Below are 8,409 nucleotides of genomic sequence, written 5' to 3' on the forward strand. Positions count from 1 at the left end.
GGTTCTGGGTGGATCCCCTTCTGTTTCTCACTGGCTTGAGGGCGTGTGCAGTATGGGGTTCTGTTCTTGGGGGTGAAGTGTAGGGGACTTTCTCCACCTTGGAGGGGCTAGGAGTAGAAAGAACAGAGAGCAGAAGGCCTTTGTGCCAGCCAGGTTCTGGCAATGATGAGCCAGCCAGTGGCTGCCCAGTGCTTCCAGGCAGCTCTTCTGAAGTGAGATGTTCCTTTGTTGGTCTTGAAGAACAGCCTTCACATCCATGCCCACTGTGGAATCCTGGGAAACACATTCGTCAAGACAGGAAAGAAGAACTGCCTCCGAGCTCCCTGTAACTTCAGGGTAGGGTTGGTGAGGGTCTCTCTGGGCTTTTCCATTCACTCTGTAAGAACTGCCTTGCACATTTCCACAGCCCTGCATTGCTGGGTGTCCAAATTGACTGACACCGCTCACTAGCAGCATAATGCCCCTGTGTTGCAGGATGGCCCTGTCCCTCACAACTCTTTCTCACACAGACCTTTAAATCAGAGGATCGACTGTACTGATGGGGGCATTTGAACCTGCAAATCACCAGGGGAGGTTGGGGAGATGCCTGGAGCTGTTCAGACATGAGGTGGTGGAGGCAGGCAGGGCTCCTCACAGCCAAGCAGACTGTCCCTCTCCTTCTCTGGTCAGCTGGTGAGGTTGTTCATTGTATCCCTCCAGAGGGCGCCATCTGCTGAGGCATGCTGTCAAAAGTGTCCTTTGGAATTGGGCACCGAGGTGGTCCACTGGGGGGGAGGATGGGGGAGGGGAGTCCAGGACTGTGAGCCTGGGAGAGGCAAGGCACTACTGCACCTCTGTGCCAGAGTCTGGCTGCTCGGTTTTGATTTTCCCTTCTCTGGAGGGTGTTGGTGGATCTAAATGGAGCTGGTTTTGGTGAAGTTCACTGTATACAAACCCTGCCTCATCTAAGACCTGGAAGCCTCTGGGCTCTTTTGCACAGTCCTGGATTATTTGGGGGTGCCAATGCCCACCGGATAAAGTTACTTTGTACTGTCCTTGGGACAGGAGCTCCTGGAGGCCCCGTCCCCTCTGCTGGGTCCCCACTGACACTGGACACTGCAGGGTGGGCTTCGGAATGGGGCGAGCCGCCAGAAGCGCTTCCAGCATGCACCCACTGTTAAAGCCTTTTCAACCTTGCAGGAATGTGACTCCCGAGGCGCATGAAGATGAAGTTACAAGGTCCTGCTGAGCCCAAAGGCTTTTCCTCCCTAGACTGTGGTCCTTCCAGAATGTGAAGTCACCCTGACTATGTTCCATTCCGGGGGGTGGGGAGGCGCTGCCGAAACTGAGCACACTTCCCAGATTCAGGAAGCCAGAGATAGATGCCAAAGTCGCACAATTTTAAATTAAACCTGAGAACATGGGGGAACGCTGCATCTGGCTGTCTCAATCATGAATTATGAAACCCTCCCCTCCAGATGTTCCCTTAGCCGCTTCCCCCGTGGGCTCCAGTTGGTTTGTTTTCCTCTAAGTTTTTTTTTTTTCATACACAAGCAGTATTTCCTTGCTTCCTTTAGGAGGCTGGCCAGTTGAGTTTAAATCAAACCCTGAATCTTATCATAAACTGAGGGCCAAGTACTATATCATCACATGCTGGTGGCGCTGGCACAGAAAGTACCTGCTTTTGTCCTTATGGCTCTTGCAAGTCACGACAACGAATTTCTCAAAGGTTCCCTCATTTTCTCATGATGGCTAGGGGTGTGAACGTGTTGGGTACCAGGATCTGTGCCCATTGCTGGGGTGGAGGAAGAAAGACCCCCAGGGTCTTTTCGGCTCATCAGAAGACAGAACTCACAAAGCCCTGCACAGCTGACAAGTGGGAACTCCCTGAAGGAAAAGCATAGGATCCTGGGAGTACGTTTTTATTCCACTCTTTATTGATGTCTCTGTTCATAGGTACATTATTGGAGACAGGGAGGGAGGCACATGGCTTAGGAAGGAAACTAATACCATATCACACTCACTCAGTGGCCCTGCTCCACCCAAGACCCCATGTCAGCTCAGTAACTGTCCATTTCCTTCCGTCTTCCTTCCTTCCTTCCTTCCTTCCTTCCTTCCTTCCTTCCTTCCTTCCTTCCTTCCTTCTTTCCTTTCTCTCTCTCTCTCTTTCTTTTTTGAGACAGGGTCTCACTATGAAGACCAGATTTGCCTGTCTCTGATTCCCAAGTGCTGGGATTAAAGGTGTGAGTCACAATGCCCAGTCTATAACTACACATTTCCTGTCTTCCATCAGGCTGTTGATGACTTTGTGTGGAAGAGGCTTAACTGGGCATGTGGCAGGAAGAGAAGGTCACATGACTGCAGAGTATTCTACGTCTTTTACTAGTTCACTCTTCCATCCATTTGTTTATTATCTGTCTACCCTTCAATCTGTCCATCTATCCATCCATCTGTCCATCTGTCCATCCATCCACCTATCTCTTATCTGTTGTTAGTTTCCCTCGCCATCCTCCTTCCTTCCTTCTTTTTTCCTTCCTTCCTTCCTTCCTTCCTTCCTTCCTTCCTTCCTTCCTTCCTTTCTTCCATCAATGTTGTATAGATATCTATTTATCTACTCATCTATTCATCCATATTTTTAAGAGGTCTGTTGAATTGCTTACTCTCTTTAGTGCTAATTTTCTCATCTGTTAAAATGAAATATTGTGTCCTGTTCCACTCTCACAATTGTTATGGGGATTTTTAACCAATGTAAAGGGTCGAAAGGGTCACAGCAGTGGCTGACAGTGGCTGTGTGTCTTACTCTTGGAGGTGTCCGGATGGTGGTGAGACTGGAGGAGATGGACTGGGTCTGCTCAAAAGCTCTGGCTCCTGATGACTGCTCTCTGTTACACTCTTGATCCTCAGGGGTCTCAGTATCTTCATGTAGAAGGAGAACTCATACTTCGCATTCCACAGTAGCTGAGACCATTAAACTCAGGAGCCCTGGGGTCAGGAACACTGGGTGTCCATGGAGGACGGTGGGTCATGTCGCTCTCACCTCTACCATCATTATAACTCACTGTCAGACATTTGTGGGACGTTCTGTACTGAACTATGTGCCTCCCTCCCCACTTATCAAGGACACCCAGGACATAGGTGGGTGTTAGGGAAATTTTTCAGGAACCTCTGAAACAGGTAACCTTTTTGGAATCTGTGGTTGACAGTATTTTCTGCCGAGCTGCTGCTGACCTTGGGTGAAGACTCACATGGACACCCTCCACAGGGCATCTCCAGATGACGCTCAATGAAGACCCATGTGGATGTCCTCTGAGGGCCATCCCCTGCTGACTCCAGGTGGGGATCTGTTCGCGTACCTCTGGGTGTCTCCTGAGCCCCCTCTGCAGAACTGTAGGCTGGCTTCCAGAATGAGCATTACAGGTGTGCACTGAGGAGCTGCAAGGTTTGCTCTTGGCTTTGGGAGGGCCCCGTGAGTGGCCCTGGACAGTCCCACAGCCACCAAAGCACAGTGAGCAGCCTCTGGTTTCCCTCTGAGAAGGACCTTGGTGATTTGCTGTCCTACTTGTGAGTTTGGGAACACTTTCTGTGTTGTGCAGCCTCCTGTTACTAATAATAATTCCCTCTTATTCTTAGAGGGAACAAGGGGACCCCCCAGGAGGCAGGGTCAAACCTTGAACAGTGCACATCTCATGGCTCCCCAGGGAGGCACTTCAATAACCCATCGTGTGCCCAGCAGTGCAAACATTTGCCAGCAGATACACTGAGTACCTACAGAGTGTCTCTCTCCTTTCTGTGTACATAAACCAGGTTACTGTCTTGGTTCCCTCCCTTTGTGGTAGGTAGATGGCTAGGCAGGCAGCAAGAGCTTTTCCATAACTGGAGAAGCCCAGGCCTAGGCTCAACAGCAGAAGATGCAGGGCTGATGCTCTTTGGAGGGACCAGGAAGTGAGGCATCATGGGACAGCAAGAAGCCCCTTCCATGCCTTGTGTTTGAGGTATTAGGCTGTTGTGCCTTGCCAGTGAGCTTTTGCAGGCAAGAACCCAGACTAGAACAGTGGAAAGCCACCACTGAACCACACCCATCTGGAAGGCTGGAACTGGGGACGGGGCTGAGGCGGACATGATCCGTCCGAGTACCTGAGGCACAGTAGAGACTGGGTTGTCAGGTTCCTTGTGGCTTCAGTAGTGCATGTTCAGCTCTAATTGGTTTGGCCATCTTGGTCCAGCTCTTAACAGGCCAAGGACAGCTAATGGAGTGACAGAGGAGGCCCTTTGGGCTCATGGACCTGGCTGAGACCTCCATCATGGTGTGTAGGCAGGGACCTCCCGGGTGCTTTGTGGTCTTCCACTTTCAGAGGGGACTGATGGTGATCACCCCAAAGAACAGCCAAATTGCAGGTGAGCAGACGACCCGGAACAGGAGACTTGCTCTGATGGAGGCAGGTGAACATGGCTGGTGGCCAATGCAGGGGCAAAGAGACCAGAGACCTGACCAGGCAGTGGCCCAGTGGCCACTCAGACTGGAAACCTGTTCCCTGGGAACATATGGAGGCCTTAGGAAATGCATGTCTCTGTCTAAGAACAGATTTTAACCACTTCCCAAGTGACTAGGATAGACAAGGAAATCGGGCTTTAGTCCCTACTCATCCAGGGGGTAACTAGGCCTGCAGCGCCCAGAGGGAGGGGCCTGCCCAAGGTCAAGAACGTGGCTGGAGTGGCGTTCCAACCACAGCCCTTGGAGCCTATGGTCAGGTGTAAGATAGTGGGGTCAGGGATTCTCACAGCAAACCAGTCAGGGTCTTGGTGCGAAGTTGGGCCAGGAGTTGAGGCAGTCACCAAGAGAACCCACAGAGGCTAAGGGTTCAATTCCAGGGACTTCTGGTCTACACTGCACTTTTGCCCTCAGGGTGCTTTCCGGTGACTCTGGCAGGAGGTTCTATCATCTTGGAGGACATTCCAGAACGTGGCCCATAATGGAAAACTACCCTCTTCCATGCCAAGATCCTGGTTGGCACTGTTTTCAAAAATGAATCTTTTTTCCCCTTTGTATTAAAAATATGAACAACTGGTTCAAAATGATAGTGGATGAATCCAGGCACCAAGAGCCTTGTAATTAGCTGGGGTGTGCTACGTTTGTAAGGGCAGTACAAAATTTATCCCAGATCAGGTCAGAAAAGTAGTTCACATGCACACACACACACACACACACACACACACACACACACACACACACGAACACGCACACAGCAGGCCCCACGCCCGGCTATTTATATTTCCTCCCGCTTGCTCATGAATGTACACTAAATTATTCAGCCAGAGCCTGCCGGAAGTCCCTGCAGCAGGCCGGCTGGTGAGCAGGTGGCAGAAGGCTGGCGGAGCCTGCAGGAGCCAGTGGGAGCAGAGAGGCAGAGCTCAGGGGTATGTGGAGAGGTGGTGCCAACTGGGCCTGGGGAAGTCCCACTGGGCTGGACCTCAGTCATGCCAACACCAGGCATCCCGTGCTCAGGCATTCTCATTAGCCCAGAGAGGAGTGCCAGCTATTGGGGTCTTTCATGGCAGATAGGTGAAAAGAGCTGCCAGAGGGGTGCCTGAAAACCACGTGTGTCTCAAAAGGCTTGGGGGCTTTCAGCGCCTTTCAGCAGGAGGCTGAGGAAGGCAGACTTCGGACAACAGCAGTGATGGTTTTCAGGCCCTGAGTCTTGAGTTTGAATTCTGACCCAGCACTTAATGGCAATGTAGTCTTGGAGAATCATAATGGATATTTTGGTTTCTTTAAAACCTTGGTTATGTTATGTAAATATGTTTTTGTTTAATCCCAAGTGTGGGATTTTAGTTTAGGGGTTAGTTTGTCCACAGCTGATAATCGCCTCCTGCGGGGCGTGGTCCAGGACTCTGAGCCCAGAGAGAAAGGCATGTGACATGTGGCGTGTGGTAGTTTGGAGAGATGCTTCGTGGCGCAGCGGCTTGGAGGAGACAGCTGGCTGTGTTTGCTGTTGATGGAGATTGGTATAGCCCTGAAAAAAACCATCAACCCTAAACAGCTGGGAGAAGTAAAGGGGTCTGTGGCCCCTCTCTCCTGTCTAGAGCTGGAAGGTTGGAAGGGAGAGGCTTTAAGGAGCCCCAAATAAAAGGTTTAAAAACAAGCGCTGCAGAGAAGTGCCTCAGCCTCCCTAGATTTCATTTTTCCATCTTCAAAGCAGGGTTATGATGACGCCCGTCTAGTTTTTAACATTCCTGTGGCAACCAAGAATCCCGAGGGCCCAGCTTGCTGAGGGGCGCTGGTGGTCCACAGCTCTGGAAGCTCAGGCCTGCCCAACCCAGCTTTTGCATGGCTGCTCTTCTTCCCAGGGCTCACCTGCACCCACACTCCTGAGCACCTGCTCAGGTCTGTCCAGAGCCTCAGGTGTCAGGCTCTGCCATATTGTCAGACACTGTGAGGCCTCTGAGCCTGTCCTATGTGTGGCCTGAAGTTGTAGGTGCCCAGAGACTAGTGCTTTGGACACTGTCACTGGACATCAGAGTCCTGGGGTGGGCCATCTGAGACTATTCGTACACCCCCCCAATACATATATACACACATATATACACACACTCACACACATATACATGCACACACATACACATGCACACACACTACACATATATACACCACACAGACATGCACACTTACACGCATACACATATACATCACATAATATACACACCACACACTACACACATCTCACATGCACACACATTCACACACTCATATATACACAAACACCCATGCTCACACATATACACATAAACACACCCATGCTCACACACATACATACACAAACATTCACACACATACACCACAAGCGTGGGTGCGCGCACGCGCGCGCGCACACACACACACACACACACACACACACACACACACAAGAGTTCTCCGTCTTGGCTGTTCCCCCCGGGCCAGTCAGGCGTGAGGCTCGGTCCCTGACCTGAGGCAGGCTATGCCCTGGTCTCCTCATCTGCACTCATGCTGCCCACGAGGCAGGAGTGTTAATGCACAGTTGTCATCCCAGCCCTTGTGAAGCTGAGGCAGAAAGATTGACAAAGCCTGGGCTCCACAGTGAATTCCAGGGCAACCAGAGTGATGTGGACAGACGCTGTGAGAGACAGAAACACACACACATAGATTCCATGCCTCTTGGCGATCGCCATCCGAGTCCCTAAGAAGCCACTCACATACTCGCTCCTGTGGCTTTCCTCTTTCGGGGCATTTTGCACACACCAAGTGAATGGCCTTTGAGGTCTGATTTCTTTGGCTCAGCACAACTGGGGAAGGCAGGAGCCTTCCTCTGTGTGTGTGTTTGTGTGTGTGCGCCTGTATGTCTATGTGCATGAGTGTGCATGAGTGTGTGTGGTATTTGTCTGTGTGCGTGAGTGTGTGTATGTGTGTGTGTGTGTGTGTGTGGTGCCGCCTGCATGTTACCCTCCTGGGTATGGAGGCTGCCTTTGCTTAAGTCTCCCCCTGAGGGAAGACATGGCTGTGTTCCTTCGCCTGGAAATTATGGTTACTTGAAATTGTGTTCATGTGTGTGTTTGCCTGCCTGTCTGAAGTGCACTACGTAAGGGCAAGTACCCACAGAGACAAAAGAGGGCTTCTGTGCACCTGGTGCCAAGTGGTGGATGGTTGTGAGCCACCTAATGTGGGTGCTGGGAACTGACCCAGCCCTCAGCAGGAGGGGCAAACGTGGCCTCCCCGCTCCTGTGGGCTCCGGTGAAGGCGGCCTCTGTGGACACTGGGCTGTAGTGTGGACACACGCTCCTTTTCCTGGACCATGTGGGAATCCTGTGCTGCCTTTTGAGGGGCTGCAGAGCACCGCTGAAGCCGCAGTGCTGTCTTCTGCCTCCCAGCTCTGCAACAGGCTCTGAACTTTCCCAATGGACCCCAGCAGATCCTACAGCTCATGTGTGGAAATGCCCTTCTCCCCAGTGCTCAGGCAGCACAGGACCTAACTTCAGCCATTGCCACCTCCCTCCAGCCAGCACGATTCCACATGGTCGCCCTTCCTGCAGATAAGAAGTGGCCTGTGCCTGGGCTCTCAAGGTCCCTGCAACCGCAGCCTTCCCAGCCCTCCTCACCCTTTAGTCTCTGGCATTGGGAGTGTGCAGAGTCCCTCCTCACACAGCGAGGAGGCAGGGTGTGTCAGGCCAGCTGGAAAGGAAGCCAGCCGAATCACAGTCAAGCTGACCCCACCCAGAAGCTTGCTCTTCTTCCTGCCTCAGGCAGCCCCAGAGAGCATTTAACTCCATCGGCAAGAAAAGGCCAGGCCAGGCGCTCATTTTCTCTCTCTGCCCGAACGGCCCTGTGTCTGTCACAACCACGAAAATTTATATTAGCAATGAAACTGACAGAACACACACACACACACACACACACACACACACACACACACACACACA

This window comes from Psammomys obesus, unplaced genomic scaffold, assembly GCF_907164565.1.
Source record: "Psammomys obesus unplaced genomic scaffold, mPsaObe1.curated_primary_1811, whole genome shotgun sequence".
Taxonomy (NCBI): domain Eukaryota; kingdom Metazoa; phylum Chordata; class Mammalia; order Rodentia; family Muridae; genus Psammomys; species Psammomys obesus.